This window comes from Dromiciops gliroides, chromosome 4, assembly GCF_019393635.1.
Source record: "Dromiciops gliroides isolate mDroGli1 chromosome 4, mDroGli1.pri, whole genome shotgun sequence".
In the NCBI taxonomy this organism is placed as follows: Eukaryota; Metazoa; Chordata; class Mammalia; order Microbiotheria; family Microbiotheriidae; genus Dromiciops; species Dromiciops gliroides.
The window spans coordinates 255,644,161-255,671,857 of record NC_057864.1 but is presented as its reverse complement, the minus strand read 5'-3'; the positions used below and the strand labels follow the sequence as shown (position 1 = coordinate 255,671,857).

General features: G+C 37.7%; 1 protein-coding gene across 4 annotated transcripts in view; it reads left to right on the top strand.

The window, feature by feature from the left end:
- USP49 (ubiquitin specific peptidase 49) overlaps positions 1-27,697 on the top strand; it is a 135,527-nt gene that overhangs the window by 65,512 nt on the left and 42,318 nt on the right. For 2 of the 4 annotated variants that reach the window (XM_043962758.1, XM_043962756.1), the window contains one exon: positions 3,009-3,060. The exons of 1 other annotated variant lie outside the window; for it this stretch is intronic. The gene's annotated coding sequence lies outside the window, so the exon portion shown is untranslated. Of the gene's footprint in view, positions 1-3,008; positions 3,061-11,008; positions 11,086-27,697 lie in introns of those variants that run through there. One more of the 4 variants, XM_043962759.1, reaches the window with a different exon arrangement.

The following is a 27,697-nucleotide window of genomic DNA, read 5'->3' as shown; positions in this document are numbered from 1 at the left end:
TGTATGGGCAGCGCAACAGAGTGCTGTACCCAGTGCAAGCAAAGGGACCACTGTAATCTCTTTCTGATCAGACAACTGTCTGACCCCCCTCCCCTTGCCATCTGTGGGCTGAGAGTTCTAGAAGCTACCACTGCCAGCAGTTAATTCAGTTGCCCCCAAGGCTGCACTTGGTACAGCCTGAGCTGGGTTGTGTTCCATTCTCACCTTGTAACAGTTCTTTTCTCCCACCCTTTCAAGTTGTCTTGGATTGGGGAATTGTTTCATACTGTCCTTTTGTTAGCTCTGCCACTCCAGAATTTGATTTGAGGCATTATTTAAATTTGTTTGGAAGGGAATTTCTGAGAGCTCAGATGAATCCCTGCCTTTTCTTCAGGATCTTGGCTCCACCCTCCTTGATGCTCTTTTTCTTTTGGTGAGGCAATTGGGGTCAAGTGACTTGCCCAGGGTCACACAGGTAGCAAGTGTCAAGGGTCTGAGGCCAGATTTGAACTCAGGTCCCCCTGAATCCAGGGCTGGTGCTCTATCCACTGCACCACCCCGCTGCCCCATGATGCTCTTTTAAAGGAATAATAGTCAAAGAAAAGAACTACCAAGGAAAGCTTATTTATTTATTTATATTTAAGGTAGAATGATTTCATAGGACCATAGTATTTGGTTTCTGTTTTCTATTACTATTTGATAGCTAGAAGGAACATTAGAGGTCATCTATTCCAATCTCTTCATTTTATAAATAAGGAAATCAAGGCTCAGAGAGGGTAAGTCATATATCAGGCAATAAGCATTTATTAAGCACCTACTAAGTGCTCTGTGTTAAGCACTGGAGATACAAAAAGATATAAAACATAATATCTGCCCTTGAGCTCACAACTAGTGGACTTGACTAGAGACACAAGTACCAAAGCTAGAATTTGATTAGAAATCCAATATTTTTTCCCATTGAATTACCTATTTTTATATTCTGTATGGATTTTGAAAGAACTGCTAAATGTTATATATGAATCGCAAAGCAATGAACTGTTGACTTCTATAGATTTATTGCTCTTACCTCTTTTATATGTCTTTATCACAGAAGAAATTATAGAAAATTGACTTTTATCAGTTATAGTGGTCATTTCCATTAAATATCATGTGCATTTCGAATACTTTCAAACTCTCTTTTTCTTTGCTTTAATATCTGCCCAAGATTTGACTAGCCTGTAGTTTTCATGTTCATTATATGTGTTCCCCTTTAGCTATCCCCTAGGATAGCTAGATGGTACGGTGGCCAGAGTGCTGGGCTTGGAGTCAGGAAGACGCATCTTCTGAGTTCAAAGTTGGCGTGAGACACTATCTGTGTGGCCCTAGGCAAGTCACCTAACCTTGTTTGCTTTAGCTCCCTCATCTGTAAAATGAGCTGGAGAAGGAAATGGCAAATCACTGTGATATCTTTGCCAAGAAAAACTCAAATAGGGTGATGGAGAGTTGGAAATGACTGAATAACAAAAAATTATAATTATTTGTTTCTAGTCTAGGCACTTAGCTTGCTTTTCACGAGTTTTGAAAATATATTATTTGATGTTTGCAGCAACATTTCTCTGTCTGCTGAGGACCTCAACTTGCTGTGGAATTTTTTTTTTAAAGGTGACTTAGATGAATGATGCCTTTGGTCCAAAGAGTTTTCCTTTTACTATATTGGAAACCTAATTGAAGAAAGCCCTTCCTTAATCCCAAAAGGTATCAGAGATTCAGAGTTTGGTTTGTCAAAAGAATGTCAAAAGAGTAGGTCTAGCATAAAGAAAGATTCTCTGGGATCAAGGAGATTATGAGGTTTCTGCCAGAAACCTTTGATATATGGGATTGAGTAATAAATTTGAGTTCCTTGACTCAATCTGTACTGGGATATATATTAATTTCTATCTGCTTTTTATTATCTTTAACCTTGTATGTTATTTCTGACTACTGACTTGGTGAACACACTCTAGCTTCCAGCTCTTTGCCACTACAAAAAAGAACTGTTATAAATATTTTTGTACATATCAGTCATTTTCCTCTTTATTTGATCTCTTTAGCATATAAACCTAGTAGTGGTATCACTGGGTCAAAGAGCATGCACAATTTCCATCTTGGGCATAGTTCCAAATTAGTTCCAAATGGGTTTCCAGGATGGTTGCCTTCTGGAAGTAACCAATATCCTTTCCATTTTCCTCAATCTTAACCATTCTGCACAACAAAGAAAAACACTCAATCAAAAACATCCAACACAGTGATCTTTTGACAGTAACTGATTAAACACTTACTTGGTCCTTATCAGTTTAATATTGTTGATTTTAAAATAGCTGTTTTTTTAAAAAAAGAACAAAAGGTATAAATGAAACATTTTAAAAGAAATAATACATAAACTGTTTAGCTCAGTTATTGTGAGGAAAATACTTTGTATGTATTAGTTTTCTCCTCCTTCCCTTTCTCTTTCTCACTAACTGCCTTCTCCCTTTGAAGGGGAAAATGAAGCCTAATAGCAAATATTAGTTTATTAGTTTTTTCTAACACTTAGAAAAAGAGCAATTTAACCCTATGTCCATATTTATCCCCAAAGTTTACAAAAGACTTTCTTTTTGCTAACATTCACAAAATGATCTTCAATGATTATCCCCAAATTTTTGCTTACTTCTTCATACTCTTCAAACACAGGGGATGCATAGATTATTTAATCAGTGTTTTCTTTTAAAATGATGAAAAGCTTTTTAAATTTTGATTTATCATAATTTTTTGTTTGTTTCCTTTAAGGTTCTGTGAACAGAATTGTATAAAGTGGTAATACTATATCATGAGAGGCATTGAGCTAGTGATAGAAGAGAGGAGCCAAGACCTGAGTGTCCTGGTCCTAGCTCTGCCACCCATTTTCTCTGAACCTCAAGTTCCTTCATCTGTAAAGTGGGGATGTTAGTATCATAGGATTTAACATTGGACAGGACATCTAGTCCAGCCCCCTTGTTTAAAATTTATTTTTTATTTTTTATTTTTTTTTACAGATGAGAAAACTGAGGCCCAGCAAGCTCAACTGACTTTCCCAAGGTTACCCAGGTAGTAAATAGCAAAGCCAGGATGTAAACCTGCGTATTTTCACTCTCAATTCAGTACTTTTTTCCTTCTACTCCATGATAGCTGCCTCCTATTTTTGTTGTATTGTGAGGAAAACATTTCATGAACTGAGGAGTACTATATAAATGGGGGCTGTTGCTGCTATTATTGGGGAGGATTTTGAGATGAGGGTTATAGTTTTCTCCTAGTAACACAGCAGGCTGCATGTTAGAATTGGTTTTGTAGATGTTGGTCTGTTGACTATACTCTTTGATTCAGGTGAGGTCATCACCTGACTTTTTTATGTTATCACCTAGGTCTTAGGAAATTTTAGCAATAGGTTTGTAATTATTTTTCTGTTACTAGTAAGCTTGTAATTATTTACTGGTGACTGTATAATCATTTCTACAGCAACCAGTGATCTCAGTTAAATTGTGACTTTACATAGGGAATATAAATAGCAACTGGAACAGACAGATTTAGATATTAGATAGCCTTTGACAGCCTATTAATCACATATCTCACCCTTCTAGTGTTGGTGCTAGTTTTTAAAAACAGAGAGATAGATACAAATATGAAAAAGAAGAGTATAAAATGGGTTTTCCTAAAACTTTGGTGGGTCTTTAATTAGGGCCTATATATATATCACCCTTAAGTGACAGGGTGATTCTGGCTAATCTGTATTTAGCTGCAAAGAAGGCTGTACTGAAATGGGTTAGACATTTAAGGAGCACCTCTTCTGGTTTGCCTTTATGTGATTATCCCTAGCCTTTAAGCTGTTAGTTAAATTCCTAGTTCATACTAACTCTGGGCAGTAGCATGACAGCTGTTCCACCTAGGAGGATATTTGAGCTTTGCACTGGGATACCATGGTTTCAATTCTTCTCTAGAAAATCTTCTTGCTTGGGGAAGTTTTCATTTTTAAATAATACATTGGACCGGGGCGGCTAGGTGGCGCAGTGGATAGAGCACTGGCCCTGGAGTCAGGAGTACCTGAGTTCAAATCCAGCCTCAGACACTTGACGCTTACTAGCTGTGTGACCCTGGGCAAGTCACTTAAGCCCAATTGCCTCACTAAAAAAAAAAAATACATTGGACCAAAAACAAAAATGAAAAGGTCTGTTTGGAATAATCTCTGGAAGTAAAGATTCTTTTCATTTTTAGTAATTCTGTCTGCCAGATTGCTGGTTTATAATGCCTAGAGGACGAGAACTGCAAAAAGATTCTCATTTCTCTTTTAGAACAAGAAATCAGGGTCAGTAAGTCATTGAATGAGTGCTGTAAATAGTTGGACAAATGTCTTCATCACAACCATTTTTTCCTCTATATAATTTTTGAGAACTTAATGAACTTTTACAGGCATGTCAGTGTCAAATCAGGCATAGTAATACAGCTATATTCCTGATTCATTCTACCCAGTTCTGTCTGTATGAAGAATACTTTCCTGAAGACAATGATGAGATTTTCAGAGGGGCTAGTGGTCTTGTACTTTTTTAAAACTTCTGGTAAAAAAGTTAGTTTGATAGTTTTTAGTGTGTTTAATGTCTGTCTAATCTGTACACCACCACAAAACTAAACCTGCCACTGACCTAAAAGAAATAATAGCTAAAGTTAGTTTGATAGAGTTAACAAAACAAGGGCCACTAAAAATTTACCACTGTTACATTATATACACTGATTTCATATGTTTGCTTGTCATTGGTAAGTAATTTTTTCATTTTTGTTATTGTTGATTGGTTGGTTCTGGAAACTGACAAGACTTCTAGGAAAAGTGGCTTCCAACCAGTGTCTAAAATCCAACTATGGCTTTTAGACAGAGCACAGGTACAATTTTGAAAACATATTTTGCTTCTGTTTACCAGGTAGGATAAATATGTGTGGCCTAAAAGTCAGTAGGTTCCAGTTTGGTTTGCCACTCTTCTTTCTCTACATCATGACCCCAGCATTACTAAAAGTCCAAACATGGCATGATGTTTGAAAGTGAAATGAACAATTGATCTAAGGACAATAATATACCGTAGTATCCTTTTGTTACTGTTTGGGGGCGGGGCAGGGCAGGGGAGGGTTAAGTGACTTGCCCAAGGTCACACTGCTAGTAAATGTCAAGTGTCTGAGGCCAGATTTTAACTCAGGTCCTCTTGAATTCAGGGCCAGTGCTTTATCCACTGTACTACCTAGCTGCCCCCCCCCCATGTTACTTTTTAATGTGACTCAAATATAGCCACTTTCTTTTTAGTTAGGTTGAGTCTTAAGAAGCAAATGACGCTCTCACCTTCTTATATGCTCCCCCCTTGTTCTTTTCTTCTGTGGAGTATTTAGTCTCTAGACACTGAGAAGACCAGCAAGATCATTAAATTCCTATATCTAAGGTATATGTCTTCCAATTTATTTTCTAAGGAGCCAACTGTGGTAGTAGGTAATTTGTTAGATAATCTACTCCTTTTATTTTCCTCAAATTACTCTGTCTCACAATCTCTGCCTTATTTATTTGATTTCTGATTTAGGTTATTGAATCTCAGGGTCATCCTTGTACAGTATTTTGTCCCTACACTAAAAATATAATTATTTTAATGCTTAAAAAATTAAGAATTTATTTTAAAACTTGGTTTATAAAAGATTATGGTAAGAAGGGCTGGGGTTGGGGGTGGGGGAAATCAAGTATAGAGTTCAGTGCTCAACTCATTGAATTGCTTATGTGACCAGAGTAAACTGGTTTTCTCAGCAGCATGCCCGCCACCTTGGTTTCCCTCATTAATCTAGTGTCTTCTTCAAGAATGTTTCTTTTAAATACTATTCGTTTGTTATGCCAATTTAGCTTACTTAACTTCCTTCAGTAGCCTGGGAATGCAGAAGGAAAAAATAGGTATTGAAAGTGTTGCAGGTTTGTAATACTTTGTGTGCTTAAAAAGCAATAAATGGAATTTTTAGTTGTGTGAAAAGAAAGGTAGTCCTTTGATCAATTCTAGGAAAAACATGATTAAAAAATGTTATGTATTTTATATATACAATATTGAAATCACTAGATTAAGACAGAGGGCAGTTATCTTATTTTAAGTGGTTTATTATGATAGTTTTGCATGCTCTGCCATCCACAGCATAAAAGTCACAGAATATCAGAATCACATGGGATCTATCTACTTAGTCTGATCCTGTCACTCGTCTCACAGAGAGAAAATAAAACAGAGTCACAGAGAGGGCTGAGGGGAAATAAAGTATAATGCTCTATACTTTAGACTTGTATGAAGTAAAATCTTAAGGAAAAAAAAACCACATAGTCTGTGAGTGTGAATTCAGTAGGCCTATAGTGATTTACCCCCAAACACATACCTAAAGTGTTAATACCTCTGCATTTTCTTCACTATCTATCAGTATTTTTTGACTGATAGAGAAATATTTAAGTAGTGTGGTAGGACTGAGGCAGAAATCATTTTAATTTTATTTTGTCAGCTATAAAATTAATATTACATTTTACTTATGGCTTTTGTTTTTACATCAAAATCTTTTTAGATATATCTTCTGTCCTGCCATTAAGGCCCCAACTTGAAACAAAGACAGGTAGGCAAAACTAGCTGATACCATGGCCATGTCTGATAGCATATGCAACATTCCACACCAATAATTCCTCACTTCATACCAAAAGATGGAACATACATAATAACAACAATAATAATAAGTAGCACTCATGTAGTCCTTTTATAACACACTTTACAAATATCTCATTTCATCCTCATAACAACCTTGAGATGCTGTTATTGAGGAAACTTCTAAGGCAGAGAGAAGTTAAATGACTTGCTCAGAATCCCAGTTTTTCCTCATTTCTTTTCTATCTATTTATTTTTGGTGGGGCAATGAGGGTTAAGTGACTTGCCCAGGGTCACACAGGTAGTGTCAAGTGTCTGAAGCAGGATTTGAACTCAGGTCCTCCTGAATTGAGGGCCAGTGCTTTATCCACTGTGCCACCTAGCTGCCCTTTTCCTCATTTCTTTTCCAGGACCATGTGCTATATTTTTTTATGTGTTATTCCTTAAGACATTGTGATATTCCATGACATTAATTTACCACTCTTTGTTTAACCATTCCTTAATTTGATGGCACTCAATTTTTTGCTGTCACAAAAACTGCTGCTTTGACTACTTTGGTATATACTACATTGGTATATACAGAGCCTTTCTTCTCTTTTATCTCATTAAGGTATATGTTTAGTAATGATATCTCTGAACCAAAGAATTTAAACAGTTTAGTGAATTTTTTTTTTATAGAATTCACAGCTCTTCCAATAGTATACTCTGTTATCCCTTTTTCCCCCATAGCTCCTCCAGCATTGGTTATTTCTGTCTTCTGTCATCTTTGCCAATTTACTGAGCATGAGGAGTACCTCTCTGTTGTTTTAATTTGCATTTTTCTTGCTATTATTAATTTAGAACAATTTTCATACAATTGTTGATAGTTTTTAATTCTTAAAGACTTTTAGTCTCATCTATTTGTGTTAATCCCTTATATTTCTTGGGTACTAGGGTGTGTTTTTTTCCCATTACCAGAGATATGTGATGCAAATATTTTCCCAATTAATAGTTTTCCTGTTTACCTGAACTACATTGATACTCCATGTGCACAAGCTTTTAAAATTTTTGTGAATATGAACTTCTCTGTTTTTTAAAAAAATTATTCCTATTCCTTGTTTAATTAATAATTCTTTTCCTAGCCATGCTTGTGGGAAGTACTACTTCTGAATTTCTGCCCATATACCTACCTGGGGTGGGATGCATTTGTAAGAAGCACAACCCTAGATTGGACAAGGAAGTGTCCTAAGGTGCTCTTTCCCCCAGACAAAACTGATTATAAAAGGAAGGCCCTTGTCATTCTTAGACACATATTCCCTAGAAATGTTTCAGTGGCATGCTTTATGTCCCCTTCTAGAGACTCCTTATAGGTTCCCCTTCTGGTAGCCTTCTACTCCCTCCAATACTGGTCTCTCCTCCCCTCTACTGTTGTTACCTTACTCTCCCACAGTCCTTCCCTCTGCTTTTCGAGAAACTGGAAAAATTGCAGTCCCTTGTCTGCTTACATTCAGGCCAGGTGGGAGTCCATCTCTGGCTTTTCTCTACCTCTTGCCTCCTACGTATTACCTTCCCAATTCAGCAACATGCCTCTCACTAATAATAATAATTATTATTATTATAATAATTCTCAGGAAATGTGGATTTTAGCTTATTGAACTTTAATTCAATTATTTTTCCTTCTTTTAACTTAAGCTCTCCTTAAATCTTTAACCCTCAGATTCTTTTGTCCTTTGATAATCACTTTTTCTGGTTTCATTCTTGAAGAAGTTTTTAAAATAATATTTGTCTTTCCTTACATAAGAATGAGCAAGGTATTTTCTTGACTGTTATTTACATTTCTTCTGTTTTCTTTGTTCCGGGTGTTTGCAAACTAAATGTTCAGCTCTAGTTTTGGAGCAGTGATTCAAATGCCTCTTTTCTGCGATGAAGATTAGTTTCAACTTAGTAGGGTTTGTTATTTTGAGCCATCACTGCAGTCTCTTTGGCTATTCTAATCCCATCTCTGATTTCTCAAAAAGGTGAGACCAGTTTAGCCTACTTGAACTGACTTTCCTTCATAACTAATAGTCTTTCTCTTGACTGCCTACAAAATTTGTTATTTGGTATTAAAATTCTAAAATGAAAATATATACTCGGGAGTTTCAACTAGGAGTTTCTCTGTTTACTTGACAATTTGTTTTTAGGTTTTCTGTGTGGTTTTCTTTCATTATTCCTTCTATATGGTGGCCTTTATACTTTTTAATTTATTGTGGTTTTCTGGGAAAACATAGTCCCTCCGTTATCTCAGTTTTTAAAGATGTCACTTAAGCTTGTATGGAATTCTCATCTTGTTTGTTCTTTCAAAGTTGTTCTCTTTTGCTGCTCTTCTGCCAAGTTTTCTGAATGACTTTTTTTTTTTTTGAGGTCCAAACCAGTCATTCTCTTTCTCAGAGCCTCTACTATATTGAAGTCTTATTTTTTATCGTGTGTTTTAAGTTATTGACCCTGTTGATCTTATTTCTTTGAACACTGTCATTTCTAACCTAATTTCCATGATTATTCTATTCAATTTTGAATATTTTATTTTTCTTTTGAACAGTTTTTTCCTGTTCCATTATCTCTAGGGAACATATAGAATTTATCTTGTTTTCTTTTATCTTAGAGCTTTTTTGTTTGCTTTTCTTAAAACATTTATTCATTGTGTTGTGACCTTTTCTGGATAGCCCATTTTTCCCTTTGTTCTTTAATTTGTCTTATTATTGGTTTGTTTGGGAGTTGGGCTTTTCTTGAGTTTTTTGTCTTTCAACCTTTTTCTTCAATTGTTACAGCACATGTTTTCCCCAGAGTACCTTGTGCAGTCTTCTTCAGTTGAGGAGAGAAGAAACAAACTATTTGGGAATCTATCCTGTATAAACCCTGCCAGAAGAATGGTTAGGTTTATGGGTCCCTTCCTTTGTCTAACCAGCCCTGTTCTAGGAAGTCTTCCTCTTCCCTTGCAGTTGCACTTTATTCCTGTAGAATGACTGACTGAACAGGATCAATGTTTTCCACTTGTTCTCCAGTTTGGAGACTTCAGACTGAGTCACTAACTGAGTAGACAGAAAAGAATCCATTACAACCAGAACTTGTCAGTTTTTCTTTTTCTTTTTTTAAACCTATGGATGGGTGGGTTGGGGGATGGTTAAAAGGAGTGGGGATTTAGGTAGTTCAACCCTTCACAATTGTTTCAGAAGACTCTCAGCAGTGTAAAAGTGTTTTCTGCCTATTTTTCTTCTTTTTTTTTTCTTTTTAGTGAGGCAATTGAGGTTAAGTGACTTGCCCAGGGTCACACAGCTAGTAAGTGTTAAGTGTCTGAGGCCAGATTTGAATTTGGGTACTCCTGACTCCAGGGCCAGTGCTCTATCCACTGTGCCACCTAGCTGCCCTGCCTATTTTTCTTGATGAAGTTTTACTTACTAGTAGACATTCGCCACTTTCCTTAACGTTTTGAGGTTGTGGGCTGTGAGAGCTATACTGAGAAGACCTGAAGTTAACACTTTACCCACTCAAGATAGAATAAACTTATTTCTGCTGGTCAGGAGAAATAGGGGAGGCTACATACCCTTTCTGAAATTAGGAAGGCTCCAAAGATGAAGTTGGATCCAATAAATGGAATTTTCATTAAAGTTAAAAGGACAAAGACAAGGACAGTGAATCTCATTGTACCTTTTTCCTCTGGAAGTTTGCCTATTCAGAGATTTTCATCTCTCCCTCTTTCCCTCTCCCCCTCTCTCCTTTATTCTATTCTCTCTTTTGTTCTTTAGTCTCTCTTCTTTTTCTTTTCTCTCTATCTCTCTGTCTCTTTCTCCACAAACACATACATATGTTTGTGTGCATGGGCACACACATCATTACCTCTTTAGGCCCTGCCTTTATTCCTCCTACCTACAAATTTGTCCAGATTTACTACATCTTTGAAAACAAACAAAAAACCCCTTCATTTGAACCTGCCATCCCCTCAAGACCTATATATTGTCTCTTTTTTATAACCAGACTTCTAGGGAAAAAAAGCTATTCATACTTAATTCCTTTGCTTCCTTACCTCTTATTCACTTCTTTTTTAAAATTTTTTTTTATTTTCAGTTCTCTCTCCACCCCTCCCCTTCTACTCTTTGAGAAGGCAAGAAATATAATATCCATTATGCATCTATAGTCATCTCATTCCTTCTCAACCCCTTCCAATCTGTTTTCCAGTCCCACCACTAGACTGAAACTGCTTTTTTTCCAGGGTTACCAATGTTTTCGGTTGCTAAAGCAAATAGCCTTTTCTTAGTGCTCATCCTCCTCGACCTTTGTGCAGCATTTGACACTGTTGGCCACCCTGTCATCCTGGCTATTCTTTACTCCCTGGGATTTCATAACAGTACTCTTTCCTAGTTCCTTTCCTACCTTTCCAACTGCTCCTTTGCTCTCATTTGCTGAATCATCCATGGCCAGACCTGTTACATGGGTGAGTATGCCCCCAGCACTCTGTCCTAGGCTACCTGCTCTTCCTACATTACCTAGTAGGGCTTCCCTTTTCATCTCTATAGAGAGAATTCACAAATCTGTATCTCTGGCTCTCATCTCTCTCAAGCTGGATTCTTGTATTATCAATTGCCTTTTGAACATCTCTACTTAGATATTTCCTAGAATTTTCTAATTGCATTGTCTGTGAAAAACAGAATTCGTTTTCTCCTCTGAAAAACCTGTCCCCTTTTCCAACTTATTGCTTTGAGTGGTACCACCATACTTCTGATCACTTCTATTTGCCACCCTAGAGTTAATTATCCCTTACCCTACCTCCTCAGATCCATTTAGCTTCCAAATCCTGTCTAGTCTGCTTCTGTAACTTATCTTGTTCTGTCCCCTTCTTTCCTCTCACACAGCCCCCACCCTAGTGTAGTTCAAGTTTGTATTTCTCAGCCAGATTACTGTAGTACCCTCCCAGTTAGTCTCCTTGCCTCTAATTTTTTCCTTTCTTATCTGTCCACACTCCAATCCATTCAGCTTCCAAGCTGATAATCCTACTGGACAGGTCTGACAGTGTCATTCCCCTACTTTAAAAACTTCCAAGCTGATAATCCTACTGGACAGGTCTGACAGTGTCATTCCCCTACTTAAAAAACTTCAGTGGCTCCCTCTTGTGTCCAGAATAAAATATAAACTCCTCCGGTTGACATTTTAAAGCCTTTCATGGCCTAACCCAAAGCTTCTTAAACTGTGGGTTGCGACCCCATATGGGGTCATGTAACTGAATGTGGGGGTCATGAAAAATTTGGCAACAGTAAAAGGCTATGTATCCCTATTTTATATACCTATATACCAGGGGTTGGTAAAATTTTCTCTGGCGAAAAGGTATCACTAGTGGAAAAAGTTTAAGAAGCCCTGGTCTAGCCCTAAGCTCTCTGTCTAGATATATTTTACATGACTTTCCCCTCAGTCTAAATTCCAGCCAAATTTGTCTACTTGCTATTTCCTATACAACATTAGATTTCCCATGTAAATAGAGCCTTTTTTTTTTTTTTTTTTGGTGAGGCAATTGGGGTTAAGTGACTTGCCCAGGGTCACACAGCTAATAAGTTGTCATGTGTCTGAGGCCAGATTTGAACTCCTGAATCCAGGGCTGGTACTCTATCCACTGCCCCACCTAGCTGCCCCAATAGAGTCTTTTAAGAAAGATTTACTACTTTTTTGAACAGACAAAGGAGAGAAACTTTTTACTCTGCCTGATAGTTTTGTCTTCTGCTATATCTTTCTAACCAGTGGCAGCACTAAATGGCTTCAGTTCACCATTTATCTCACCAAGCCTTTGAAACTTTTTGTCTTTACCGGCCATTTTTTCTTTTGACTTCCTTCTGTTCTTTGTAGTGTTTTCCACTTAAGAACAAATGAATTACAGTGGAAAGATGGTGTTTATGACTGTATTTCAGAATTTAATAATGGAGTTGTTTAATAGACTTAGATTTTAAGGCTAGCTAAGATTTTCATTCATATTGATAAAATGAAATGAGATGTAGTCTTCATTGGGAATCCTTAGGTTGCTTATCTGCCAAGAAAGCTGTTAATATCTTAGCATATTTAGCTAATTTCATAATTGTATGAAGTTAATAGTCATCAACAAACATTTCAGTATGCTTAGAAAGAAGATTGCATGTGACATGGTGAATGTAGTTTTTTAAACATTTTTCCCCCTAAATACATATAAAATATTTTTAACATTCTTTTTTTTTTAAGTTTTGAGTTACAAATTCTATCCCTTCCCCCCTCCTTAAGATGTTAAGCTATCTTATAAATATGCAATCATGTAAAACATTTCCATATTAGTCATTTTGTAGAAGAAAACTCTACCAAGAAAAAAGAAAGTGAAAAATTGTATGTTTCAGTATATATTCAGATGCCATCCATTCTTTCTCTGGAGGCAGATCACATCTCTCATCATGAGTCCTTTGGGACTCATTGTATTGCTCAAAATAGCAAAGTCATTCACAGTTGTTCATTGTACAATATTATTATTACTGTGTACGGTATTCTCCTGGTTCTGCTCACTTCACTCTGTATCAGGTGAACATATAGTTTTAAAGGAAAAGTGTATTTTAAAATATTGATGCTTTTCTTTTTTCATCTCTATCATGACCCAGTAACTCAGTCCTTCCTCTAAAAATGCAGAGGCTCTCTCTCTTAACAAATATTAAAACATAATCAAGCAAAACAAGTTAACAAATTGGCCAGAACTGAAAATGTATGTCTCTGCCAAGAAGTAGGTAGCATGCTTTGTAACCAATCTTCTAAAGTCATGATTAGTCATTGCACTGACCAGGAGTTCTGTAGTCTTTCAAAGTTGTTTTCTTTTATATTATTGTGGTTAGCATTTACATTTTTCTCCTGGTTCTTCTTATTTTAATCTGAATGAATTCATATAAAGCTTCCCAGTTTTCTCTATAGGCATTGCCATCATTTCTTAAGGGATTAGATCTGTGATTTCATTAGTGTGGGAAATTTTCAGGAAAGGAAACTCCTTATACCAAAGAAATTCTGCAGTTTTGAGTCCAGGATCACAGAAACAGTGTTTATCAGGAGCAGGACTTGAACCCAGATTTTCCTGACTTTGAGACCAGCTCTTAATCTACTATGCCACCCTTGTCATTTCTTACCATACAATCCTGTTCCAGTACTATAATCTGTTCACTTGATGGCCACCCACATGGTTTCCAAGTCTTTGTTATAAGAGAAAGTACTTCCATATGGGGTCCTTTCTCTATGTCTTTGACCTCTTTAAGGTATTCACCTAATAGTGGTATTATGGTCAAAGGGTATGCACAATTTAGTAACTTGGTGGGTATAGTTTAAATTTGTTCTCTGAACCAATTCACAGCTCAATCAATGGCACATTAGCTTGCTTTTTCTGTTGTTCTTTTTGTTGTTCAGTTGTATCCAATTCTTCATGACCCCATTTAGGGTGTTCTTGGCAAAGATACTGGAATAGTTTGCCATTTCCTTCTCCAGCCCATTTTACAAATGAGGAACTGAGGCAATCAGGATTAAGTGCCCAGAAAGAATCTGAGGCCAGATTCGAACTCAAAAGGAGTCTTCCTGACTTCAGGCGCAGTGCTCTATCTGTCCACTTCACAATCCACCTGCCCTCTCCTTCTGTGGTCCTCCTGATTATTGCCATTTTAATCTTTTATCATGTTGGCCTCTCTGATAGGAATGAGGTGGAATCTCAGGGTTGTTTTAATTTGCATATTTCTTGTTATTAGTGTATCTTTTTTTCATATGGTGGTTGATAGTTTACTTTTTCAAGAAGACACTGCTAAGACAGATTGGAGATGGGACAGGCAGAATTGCCCAGGGCACAAGCTGACTTGGTATTTCTGGATTGATTTGTCAGCGTAACTTTTGTCTTTAGGGATGTTATCTATATCCTGGAGCAAGCCTTTTTTGCATTTGTTGCTCCTGACATTTCCCTTGCTCTTATGTGGCAGTAATCTAGCCAGCTATTTCCTAATGTGACCCAGATCTTTACCAGAAGTGTGTGGCAATTACAAAACATTTCTTTGCCAACATCCTCATGCCAGTGAAAAACAGCAAGGTACCCTGTTTATTGTTCCAAGTAAAAAAAAATTATACTTACTCTTGTAATAAATGACAGTGGCAGTCCTGTGGCACTTTGCAAATGCGTACGTACTGAGAGCATTTGTGGAGATGTTACCTTTCTTCTCCTGCCTTAGTGTTTAATTATCTCTTCATGCATTGTTACGCTAACATCATGCAGCTGCATTAAGAATTAGAACTCCGAACACTTGTGAGAGATAACTCTATATAGATTTAAACTTTATATAAAAAATGATGTTACAGAGAGACATTGCTTGTTATCCAGTCATCAGACAATAGTAGTAGGCCTCCACCAGTCTCAGACGACCATGGATCATTGCCTTGAAGAGCCACAGGCCACAGTGTGGCTGTGCAGTCCGATATGGGAGCCACAGCTCCTGAGTGACTTATAACCGGTAACTGCTGCATCCCATGGTTGTATCTACCCCATGAGGAGTATCTGGAGTATCCTCTCCAGGGCGCTGGCCTGGGCAGATCAATATGGAAAACAAGCTGTTGCCTGTGCAGCAGGTTTTCTCTCTCTCTGTGACATTGGTGTATATACACCACAGTTTGGCACCAGTGCCACTGCAGGAGTTGCCAGAGGGATGTGATATCCAACATCCAACTGCCTAAGGGACTCTGACTCCTGATTTTTCCTCGGGGTTAACTCCAGAAACCTTTCCCATATATGGGTATAGCTGCAAGGCAGCAGAGGTTTAAAATCAGGGTTTCCTTCCCCTAGGTGGGTTGCCTGCCAAGGCTAACGAGCCCCACCTGCCTGAAGTGACTGGTTTTAAGGTGCCAGTGACTCACCTTCGCCCCATCTCCTGTTAGTAGAAACAGTTCTGCCAGGAAAAGGCCAGGAGTTCGGCTTCGGTTGTCAGAGGCTATTTGGGACTCATGCCATTGGAGCATTTTATAGAGAGTGGGAGCTTATCCCCACTCCCACCCCGGCATGACAAACCTTTGGAACCATCAGACAATATTAAAGCAGTATTAGTATATCTTAACTTCCTTGTTAACTTTAACTTATTTTATATAAAGTTTACTTGCATTACTTCTGGAAAGTAGAAAATATCTACTCCTAGGATTCTAAGATGCTAGAGCTGAAAGAAAGAACCTTATAATCATGTAGTCTGACTTCTGTTCCATTTTCACTTTAGTGATAAAGACACTGAGGCTCAGAAAGGTTGAACATTTACCTCAGGCGTACCTCAGTAATGTAAAAAACAAAAAACCTCAGATCTTCTGACTTCTGTTTCAGAACCCTTTCTGCTGTTTCCTTCTGTCTTCCTCTACTATCATGTTCCTGTTAGAATTTCCACAGTTATCTTTTATAGGGAAATAACATAATTTTATGACCCTTAAAGATATTATCATAAAAATCTGTCTAAAACCAGCTGTGTTTTCATAACCATAGGCATAAACTAGTAGTTCATGCCTTCAGTTTTTCTTGGTGGTATGTTGGCTCTTTGTGACTTCTTTGCATCCTAGGCTTGCTATGGGGCAAGGTTCCAGATTTCTGGGAGTTGGATTGATTGAAGGTTTTATAGAAATAATAATATAACCAATCAGTGATCCTATTGAGTTTTTACCTGCTCCCAAATTTATCTTTCCTTATTTTCCCAAACTAAAGCTTTTGTTACAGCCTTGCTATTAAGCCTATTGCACCTCATATTTGTTTTTTAAAATTCTCAATTTAAACCTCCCCAAAAGAGCATTTTCAGACAAACAGGAGAACACAAAAAGAGGATTCTATATGAAACCATGAATCTCCATTTCATAACTTAAAAAAAATGTATGCTAAGTCCCATACATTGTTTTCAAAGTTATCCCACTTTGAGAGCAGCTAGGTGGCACAGTGGATAAAGTATCAGCCCTGGATTCAGGAGGACCTGAGTTCAAATCCGGCCTCAGACACTTGACACGTACTAGGTGTGTGACCCTGGGCAAGTCACTTAACCCTCATTGCCCTGCAAAAAAACAAAACCAAAACCAAAATTACCCCACTTATCTGTGCTTCCTTCTGAATTTCCTTCTGTTATCTTCTGTGCATTTTTTTTGGTGTGGGCCAATGGGGGTTAAGTGACTTGCCCAAGGTCACACAGCTAGTTAGTGTCAAGTGTCTGAGGTCAGATTTGAACTCAGGTACTCCTGAATCTAGGGCCAGTGCTTTATCCACTGCGCCACCTAGCTGCCTCTCTTCTGTGCATTTTAAAAATGTTTCAATGCAGCTCTTTTGGTGGGTATGGGCATGTATCTCTATTGTTAACCTATCTCCCCTACCCCAATTTAAAAATTAAGACAAAAAATTATATTTGAATTAACAAGGCACAGTGGAGCAAAACAAATCCGTATAGCATTCTTGCCCAGAACCCTTTTGTCTTTGCTCTTTGTGTCCGTCCCTTCTCCATCAGGACATGGGTAACCTGCTTCATCATAGGTGCTCTGGATACATAATAGTCATTGCATTGAGCAGAGTTCTTAAGTCTATCCAAGATGTTTTTTTTTTTTTAATAGTGTTGTTGTCCTTCTATAAATGGTTCTCCTGGTCCTGCTCTTTTACTCTGCATCAGTTCATACTGTGTTCTCTGAAAATCATCTCTTTCATCATTTCTTACAGCACAGTAATAATGCATTCCATTTTTATATCACAGTTTGTTTAGACATTCCCCAGTTAATTCCTCTACCCTGCCCTCCTCCCTCCCACCCCCTCCAAAATCTAGTTCTTTGCTTTTATTTTTTTTCCTTTTAAATAACCTTTCAGGATCTGGAAGTTGGTTTTGCTTGTGAATGTTCTGTCTTGGCCCCGCTTGTTTCCCTGTTGTATTTCTGCATAAAACTGTGTGTGTATTCAACACTTTGTCCACTTCAAATAAGAATGATGCCTGCTACTCCTGGACCCCTTCCTCCATGTTTGTGCACTCTTTTCATACATCCATTTATGAAAAAGCAAATTAGACTTCTCTTTTCCTTTCTAGCTTCTCTTTGCTTTTCCCGTCTTCACATTCTCAGAACAGAACCAATCCACTCTCTCCTCCCTTAGGTCCTCCATTTTTATTATTTAACTCCCTTTGAAGATACTGAAATTCTGAAGGGACACACGCCTTTTCTTTTCCCTTTAGAAGGATAACACTATATTATCACAGAGACCCTACCCATTGTTCAAATTTACTGTTCTAAGGCTTTCTTAATTCTTGTGCTTGAATTTAACAGTTCCTACTTAACCCTGGTCTTTTCATCAGAAATATTTGAAAGTCCCCTCTTTCATTAAAAAGGTTCATTTTTCACTTGTATTAGTATTCTTAACTTTGCAGGGTAAGTTATTCTTGAATTGTAAGCCCCAATTTTTTGCCTTTTGGAATATTGTATTCCAAGATCTCCTCATATATAGAAGAAGCTCTTGCCCCTTGTATAATTATGACTGTGGTTTCTTAGTACTTGAACTGCTTTTTCTGGATCATTTCAGTATGTCCTTCTTTGATGTGGGAGCTCTGGGTTTTGACTATGACAGTCCTGTGGCTTTCCTTTCAGTTTTTCCAATTAACAAGCATTTTATCTTTTCTTTGCACTTCCCCTACCTCCCTGAACAAAAGAGAAAAACAAAGCCCCTATAAAAATATGCATAGTTAAGCAAAACAAATTCCTATGTTGGCCAAGTCCAGAAACATGTCTTATTCTGTGCCTTGTGTCTATCCCCTCTCTGTCAGGACATTGGATAGCATTCTTCATCATCATTCTTCTAGAGTTGTGTTTGGTCATTGCTTTGATCATTGTCCCCCCCCTCCCAACTTCTTTGTAAAGAAGAAGAGCATGCTTTAAGCTTTGCAAAATGTTCTACAAATATTATTTTATCCTCACAATGACCCTAGGAGATGTAGGTGCTATTATTATATCAATTACAATGGAAAATGTAGCAGCAAAGGTTAAGTGATTTGTCTAGGGTCCTACACCTGTCTGAAGCTAGATTTTAATTCAGATTTTTCTGACTCCAGGGAGTTCTGTTACTTGGGTAAATTCTCCACTTTCTCTTCTAAGATATATTTCACATTCTTTAAGAGATTTGTTTCTTTTTTTTAAACTATTGCTTAATTTCTTTCAGGTATTCAATATGGTCCTTATGAGAAAATCCTTTTTTTCACCTTTAAGTCTCTGCATTTGCAATAATTTTTTCAATGGGTCAATGTTTTCTCTGATTTACTCATTTCTTCAGCTTTAGTTCCTGGATTGGGGTTTTGTGTCAGGTACACCCTGATGTGCTTTTGGGTGGAAGGTACTTGGCCCTCCTTGGTCTCACTCTGGGTTCTTGAGTTGTGGCTGATGCCCAGGACTTCCCACATTCCTACCCTTCTGCTTTTTTAAAGGGACCTTCCTCTTCTGCTGCTTATAGGCACAGAGCCCACAGTGTCTCTGGTTTATCTCCTGGTAAACTGCAGAGGCTGCCAACTTGTTTGCCTTCACTTGCACTGGCTTCAGTGGTGGCCTCCTTTCCTAGGACCTATGGGTAATTTCCTATCAGCTTCTGGCTGACTTGTTATGCAGTTCTGGGGTGAAATAAGGCATTTACTGTAGTTTCTCATTATATCTTTTGTTCATCATTGGTCTGGTATGAATTTTAGGTTTTTACTGGAGTAGGTATATAGGAGATGTCCATTCATTCTGCCTCCTGTTCACAAAGTCACCTTGGCTCGAAAGCTCCATAGATCATGGCTTTTGTCCAAGTCACTCTTCTTACCCAGAAGGCCTTCTTTAATTCTTCTCACTGGTTCATGAACCTCACCTTCTTTGAAAACTGGCTTCCTTTAGGGAAGTTTCTTTGATAAATCTCATCTGACATTTATTATGTTCTTACTGTTTTCTATCATCACAACTGTAATCAATATATCCTTTTTCATAAAGGTGCAATTCTGGGAGAACTTTGTGATGCTTCATTTGTCACTTTTGCCACATAATCTTTATTCAGGTCTATCAGATGTCCCAACAAGTCACTTTGGGATTAGGGAAGAAAACATACTGGAAGAGTCAGGGAAATTACTTTTTGCCTGATTGATGGCATACTGGGAAGTGTCAGAATTGGAGTCAGAGAACCCAGTGTTGTCTCCTAGTGCTTGAGCAAGTTATTTCATCTCTTTGGATCTCTTCCTTATCTGTAAAATGAGGGGCTAGGACTAGATGACATCTAAGATCCCTCCCCGTGGTCGTTTCCTAGGCTACTGTCAACTTACAGACCATGTTCTGAAAGCTCTTTTAAAATGCAATTGCTTGGAATTCAATGGATTTTCACATATAAACAAGGTTATAACTAGTAGTTAGGTTCGCAGGCCAAGTCCATAGAACCCTATTTAATCCTGGATATAGTCAAACACTGTCAGAATCCTGAGAGTACCAGGCAGGAATGTAAATAATTTTAGAATGATTTTTTTTTTCAGGGCAATGAGGGTCAAGTGACTTGCCCAGGGTCACACAGCTAGTTAAATGTCAAGTGTTTGAGGCTGGATTTGAACTCAGGTCCTCCTGAATCCAAGGCCAGTGCTTTATCCACTGTGCCACCTAGCTGCCCTAGAATGATTTTTAACATTGGAAATTGAAATAAAAAGAATTTTCTAGCTAACGCAGATTAACTAGAAATTTAATCATCAGCTTGTTCCCTCTGGACTCTAGTCAATTGAGACAATTATTTTGGGCAACCAAGTTGATTTCCATGATAAAAAAAAATTGATACCAGAAAGGCAATCCCATGAAGGGGTGACATTTTTGAGGAATGGAGTTAGTGGTATGAACATAGTTCCCAGATGAAATAAATAAATATAAATAACTGAAGCACATGGCAGCTGATAGATAGCACCATAAAAAGAGCCTCACTGTGTGTTTTTGTCTTGCATCGAATGTCAGCAGACCAAAAATGTCAGCAGGTCAGCAGATTTTAAATGCCGCTTTATGCCTACATAGGATTAATATTGTCTGTCTGTCTGTTTGTTTGTTTTGTTTGTTTTTGTTTTTAAATTTTTTTTTGGTAGGGCAATGAGGGTTAAGTGACTTGCCAGGGTAACTTTATCCACTGCACTACCTAACTGCCCCCTGGATTAATATTATCTGAATCAGAGTCTAGACATTTGCCACAGATAGAAATGTATATGAGCAAACAAACAAGCGAGACAGTCCCTCAAGTGCCCTAGAAAGGAAGAAGCTAGGTAGTGCAGTGGAGAAAGCACTGGCCCTGGATTCAGGAGGACCTGAGTTCAAATTCAGTCTCAGACACTTGACACTTACTAGCTGTGTGACCCTGGGCAAATTACTTAACCCTCATTGCCCCTGCAAAAAAAAAAGGAAAAACAAACAAGTGTCCTAGGAAGACAAAGGTGGCCCACAGAGAAACCAGGCTACTAAAGCAACTATCACAGAATTACAAAAGACTTCTGTCTGAATCAACTCTTAAGTCTGATAGTGTATCAACTGTAGTAAAGATGGAGCTTCATCTAGTATTAGAAAGCAAGAATGGCAACTCCTAAGAAGTAGAAATGCTGTTTCCAAGCTGACCAGAGTTGTTTATCTGCCATTTCAGTTAGTGAATATCTGTGGAGTACTTGCAATAGGCAATAGGCAGGCATCAAGCATTTAACTGCTTGCTATGTGCCAGCCACTGTACTGAGAATTGTAAGCTAAGATAGATAAGTATAACACTGTGCTTGATGTTCACCCGGGTACAGAGGTACCCTGCCCTCCAAGAATTTAAAGTCTAGTGGGGGAGATAAGATGTGCAGACCTAAAGAATTAAATTATTTTGATTATTTCACTGGGTTTGTAATCTTTCATTTATATAACTACTTCTTTTAGATCACTCCCCTTAAACATCTCATCCTATGTGATTTTTTTACATCCTCCCATCAGTTGATTTTTTTTAATTGGGGGAGGGGTGGTAGGAGTAGGAATCAAACCTGTGATTGGTATAGGGATTTCCTCTACCAAGGCAAATCAGCACCACCTTCTCTGCACCTTCCAGACTTAGAAAATTGTCTGCGATCAATGAAAGGAGAAGTGGCTTGACCAATGTGTATGTCAGAGGAGAGACTTGAATTCATGTCTTCCTGACTCCAAGCACTCTAGCTGCTGTACCATACAGCTTCTCTTTTCCCATTTAAGTCTTTCATAGAGAATCTATCTGATGTGCTAAATGCTTTTCTTTAAGTCTTGCAAGATTTCTCAGATACTACTGCAGCATTTGAGCTCTCCATCTGTTATCCCTCAATCTTATTAACATGATTTGCCTACCTCCTTTTTTGATTCAGATGATATATTTTATGCCATTTCTTGTGCACAAGTCATTGTTGCTAATATTCTTCAGTCTTCTATTAAACTAACCATGCTTTTTCTCTCATTGCTTTTTTTTCTTTATTTCTTTTCTTTTTTTTTGCAGGGCAGTGAGGGTTAAGTGACTTGCCCAGGGTCATACAGCTAGTAAGTGTCAAGTGGCTGAGCTTGGATTTGAACTCAGGTCCTCCTGAATACAGGGCCAGTGCTTTTTCCACTGTGCCACCTAGCTGCCCCCTCTCATTGCTTTTTTTTTTTTAATTTATTTTTTATTTTTTTGGTGAGGCAATTGGGGTTAAGTGACTTGCCCAGGGTCACACAGCTAGTAAGTGTTAAGTGTCTGAGGCCTGATTTGAACTCAGGTACTCCTGACTCCAGGGCCGGTGCTCTATCCACTGCGCCACCTAGCTGCCCCCCCTCTCATTGCTTTTTGAGTTCTTTAAAACTGTCCTTTTGCCATGTCCATCCAAGATATAGATAGATAGATAGATAGATAGATAGATAGATAGATAGATAGATAGATAGATAGATAGATAGATAGATATCCTAGTCAGGACAGTGGATATTCATCCATTAGTTTTTTCCTGTGTTAGGCTGAGCCCTTTTGAATGGTTACAGATCTCATTTAAGAGACGTTATATGATTCTGTGTCTTAAAGTAATAGCATAATGTTATCAACAAAAAGAAACATCTGGAATGTCATCAACAACTACTTCCATTTGTGTTCTCTGCTGGATATCCTCCATGATGCTGGCAAAGTGGGTAATTTTTGTGCTATCTGGTTTTAGAGAATACAGGTTAAAATTAAAGGAAGAAAGGTATTGCACAGCCTTCTTGGGCCTCCTCCTTTGCAATGTAGGTAAATTTTTCATTAATTTATGAAATGGGGACAGGCACATTCAGTTCTTTAAGTTCTCTCTGGGAAAGACAATAATGGCAGTGGGAAACAAGGCTGAAATCACACTTCAATAACCACAGAGGGTATAGGGGCAAATAGCACTGAAAATACAGAGACAAGAAGCAAAAGGGGTTCAGAGGCAGACAATGTGGGTACGGGGTATGTGAGATGAAGGAAGGTAGGCAGCATGAGGAAGAGAATGGGAAGGGAAGAGGCAAGTAGTATCACTCATGTAATCATGAATTAAAGTTGAGAACAGTAGACATCATGGAGCCCATGGGTGGGGGTAGACACAAGTTTGAGGTCTCATTATAAGTCTTTTTTTTTTTTTTTTCGGTAGGACAGTGAGGGTTAAGTGACTTGCCCAGGGTCACACAGCTAGTAAGTGTCAAGTGTCTGAGGCTAGATTTGAACTCAGGTCCTTCTGAATCCAGGGCCGGTGCTTTATCCACTGTACCACCTGGCTCCTCATTTTTATAAGTCTTTTTGGGGGAACAAGCTAACTCTTATCTGTGCCACCTTGATCATTAACAAGTCTAGTCATTTCACACTCACCAGCAAAATTTAAAGTTACCATGCCCATATCAGCTCCACATTATCATCACCATTTGACCATTTGGTGATTTGTTGGTCTTTACTGTGGAGGGCTGAAATTTGTCTGGGATTTACATATCATTGGGACCAAAGGCCCCAGTAACAAAGACTAGATTCCCTTGATTCAGCATATAGTATCAGGATGTGGTTTTTGGTTAATAAATGATGTAATTTGTAAATTATACCCCATTGATCTTTGGGACAGTTTGTACATGACTTCTAGGTTCCCTTTTGCAATTTTCCTGCTATTCTCCATTTATACTTTCTACTTATAAACTTACTATACTGACTAGAGAAAGGAGTGGTGGTGAAAGAGACCAGAACTAGATACAATTAAAAACAAAAAACAAAAAAAAAACATTTTTAGGGGGCAGTTAGGTGGTGCAGTGGATAAAGCACCAGCCCTGGATTCAGGAGTACCTGAGTTCAAATCTGGCCTCAGACACTTGATACTTACTAGCTGTGTGTTACTTACTAGCTGTGTGGCCCTGGGTAAGTCACTTAACCCTCACTGCCCTGCCCCCAAAAAATTATTTATAGTTTTGGGTTCCAATTTTATCCCTCTTTCCTTCCCTCCCCTCCCCCCAGCCTGAAGCAGCAAATAATCAGATATGGGTTATACATGTATGATTATATAAAACATTACCATATTTGTCATTTTGCACAAGAAAACTTGATTGAAAGTGAAAAATAGCATGCTTCAGTCTGTTTCATCAATATCAGTTCTTTCTTTGGAGATGGATAGTATGTTTCATCAGTAGTCCTTTGGGATTGTCTTGGATCATTGTATTGTTGAGAATAGTCAAGTCATCACAGTTCTTCATGAAACAATATTGCTGTTTCTGTGCATGGTGTTCTCTTGGTTCTATTCACTTCACTATACACCAATTTCATACATATTTTTCCAGGCCTTTCTGAAGTCATCCTGCTTGTCATTTCTTATAGGACAATAATATTCCATCACCATCATATACCACAGTTTAGCCATTCCCCAGTTGATGAGCATCCCCTCAACTTCCAGTTCTTAGCCACCACAAAAAGAGTTGCTATATTTTTGTACAAATAGGTCTTTTTCTCTTTTGGGGGATGTCTTTGGGATATAAACCTAGCAGTGGTATTGCTGGATCAAAGGGTATGTACAGTTCTATAGCCCTTTGGGCTTAGTTCCAAATTGCTCTCCAGAATGGTTGGATCTTTTCACAACTTCACCAACAGTGGATTAGTGTCTCAGCTTTCCCACATCCCCTCCAGCATCCAATATTTTCCGGTTTTGTCATATTTGCCACTCTGATAGGTGTAAGGTGATACCTCAGAGTTGTTTTAATTTGCATGTCTCTGATCAATAATGATCTAGATAATTTTTTCACATGATTATAGATAGCTTTGAGTTCTTTGTCTGAAAACTGCCTGTTCATATCATTTGACCATTTCTCAATTGGGAATGACTTGTATTTTTATAAATTTGACACAATTCTATTATTTTTGTAGGTATATTTGTATGAAGATTCTTTTTTTTATTAATAAAGTATTTTTTTCCCGTTACATGTAAAGATAGTTCTCAACTTTCATTTATACAAGCTTTCCAGTTTCAGATTTTTCTCCCCTCCCTCCCCTTCCTCCCTCCCTTCCCTAGACAGCAGGTAATCTGATATAGGTTTTTTATATATATACATATACACATAATAACATTAAACATATTTCTGCATTAGTAATTTTAAAAGAAAAAAATCAGAGCAATGACAAAAAACCTCAAAATAGAAAAACAACAGCACCAAAAACAAAAGAAATAGTATGGTTCATTCAGCATCTATACTCCACAGTTCTTTTTTTTTTCCTGGATTTGGAGATCCTCTTCTATCATGAGTTCCCTGGAACTTTTCTGTACCATTGCATTGGTGAGAAGAATATAGTCCATCACAGTAGATCAATACACAATGTTGATGATACTGTGTACAGTGTTCTTCTGGTTCTGCTCATCTCACTCATCATCAGCCCACGCAAGACCCTCCAGGTTTCTCTGAACTCCTCCTCCTCATCGTTTCTTACAGCACAATAGTATTCCATAACATTCATATACCACAACTTGTCCAGCCATTCCCCAATTGATGGGCATCCCCTTACCTTCCAGTTCCTTGCCACCACATAAAGAGCAGCTATAAATATTTTTGTACATGTGGGTCCCTCTCCCCTTTCCATGATCTCTTTGGGGAAAAGACCCAAAAGTGGTATTGCTGGGTCAAAGGGTATGCACAGCTTTATAGCCCTTTGGGCATAATTCCAAATTGCTCTCCAGAATGGTTGGATCAGCTCACAGCTCCACCAATAATGCATTAGTGTTCCAATTTTTCCACAGCTTCTCCAACATTTATTATGTTCCTTTTTTGTAATTTTAGCCAATCTGATAGGTGTCAGGTGGTACCTCAGAGTTGTTTTAATTTGCATCTCTCTAATCATTAGAGATTTAGAGCATTTTTTCATATGGGAATAGAAAGCTTTGGTTTCTTCATCAGAAAACTGCCTGCTCATATCCTTTGACCATTTCTCAATTGGGGAATGACTTGGATTCTTATAAATTTGATTTAGTTCCCTATATATTTTAGAAATGAGGCCTTTATTAGAAGTACTGGCCATAAAAATTGTTTCCCAGGGCATCTAGGTGGTGCAGTGGATAGAGCACTGGCCCTGGAGTCAGGAGTACCTGAGTTCAAATCCAGCCTCAGACACTTAATATTTACTAGCTGAGTGACCCTGGGCAAGTCACTTAACCCCAATTGCCTCACTAAAAAAAAGAAAAAAAAAGTGTTTCCCAGCTTTCTGGCTCCCTTCTAATTTTGGGTGCATTGCTTCTGTTTGTACAAAATTTTTTTATTTTAATGTAATCAAAATCATCCATTTTGCATTTTATAATATTCTGTATCTCTTGTTTGGTCATAAACTGTTTTCCTTTCCAAAGATCTGAAAGGTAAACTATTCCTTTCTCTCCTAATTTACCTATGGTATCACCTCTTATGTCTAAATCATATATCCATTTTGACCTTATTTTAGTATAAGGTGTAAGATGTTGGTCTGTGCCTAATTTCTGCCAAACTATCTTCCAGTTTTTCCAGCAGTTTTTGTCAAATACTGAGTTTCTATCCCAGAAGCTGGAGTCTTTGGGTTTATCAAACACTACATTACTAATGTCATTTACTATTGTGTTTCCTGTGCCTAGCATATTCCATTGATCCTCCACTCTATTTCTTAGCCAGTACCAGATAGTTTTGATGACTGCCACTTTATAGTAAAGCTCCAAGTTTGGTACCGCTAACCCACCTTCCTGTGAATTCTTTTTCATTATTTCCCTGGATATTCTTGATTTTTTGTTTTTTCCAGATGAATTTTGTTATTATTTTTTCTAGCTCTATAAAATAATTTTTAGGTAGTCTGATTGGTATGGCACTGAATAAGTAAATTAATTTAGGTAGTATTGTCATTTTTACTATATTAGCTCTGCCTATCCATGAGCAATTGATATCTTTCCAATTATTTAGATCTGATTTGATTTGTGTGAAGAGTGTTTGGTAGTTGTGTTCATAGAGTTCCTGGGTTTGTCTTGGCAAGTAGACTCCCAAATATTTTATATTATCTACTGTTACTTTAAATGGAATTTCTCTTTCTATCTCTTGCTGCTGGACTTTGTTGGTCATGTATAGAAACGCTGATGATTTACGTGGATTTATTTTATATCCTGCTACTTTGCTAAAGTTGTTAATTGTTTCAAGTAATTTTTGAGTTGATTCTCTAGCATTCTTTAAGTATGCCAAGTATACCATCATATATCTGCAAAGAGTGATAATTTTGTTTCCTCCTTGCCTATTCTAATTCCTTTAATTCCTTTTTCTTCTCTGATTGCTAAAGCTAACATTTCTAGTACAATATTAAATAATAGGGGTGATAATGGACATCCCTGTTTCACCCCTGATCTTATTGGGAAGGCCTCTAATTTATCTCCATTGCATATAATGCTTGCTGATGGTTTTAGGTAGATACTGTTTATTATTTTAAGGAAAGCTCCACCTATTCCTAAACTCTCTAGTGTTTTTATTAGGAATGGGTGCTGTATTTTGTCAAAAGCTTTCTCTGCATCTGTTGATAATCATATGATTTTGGTTAGTTTTCTTATTGTGGTTGATTATGTTAATAGTTT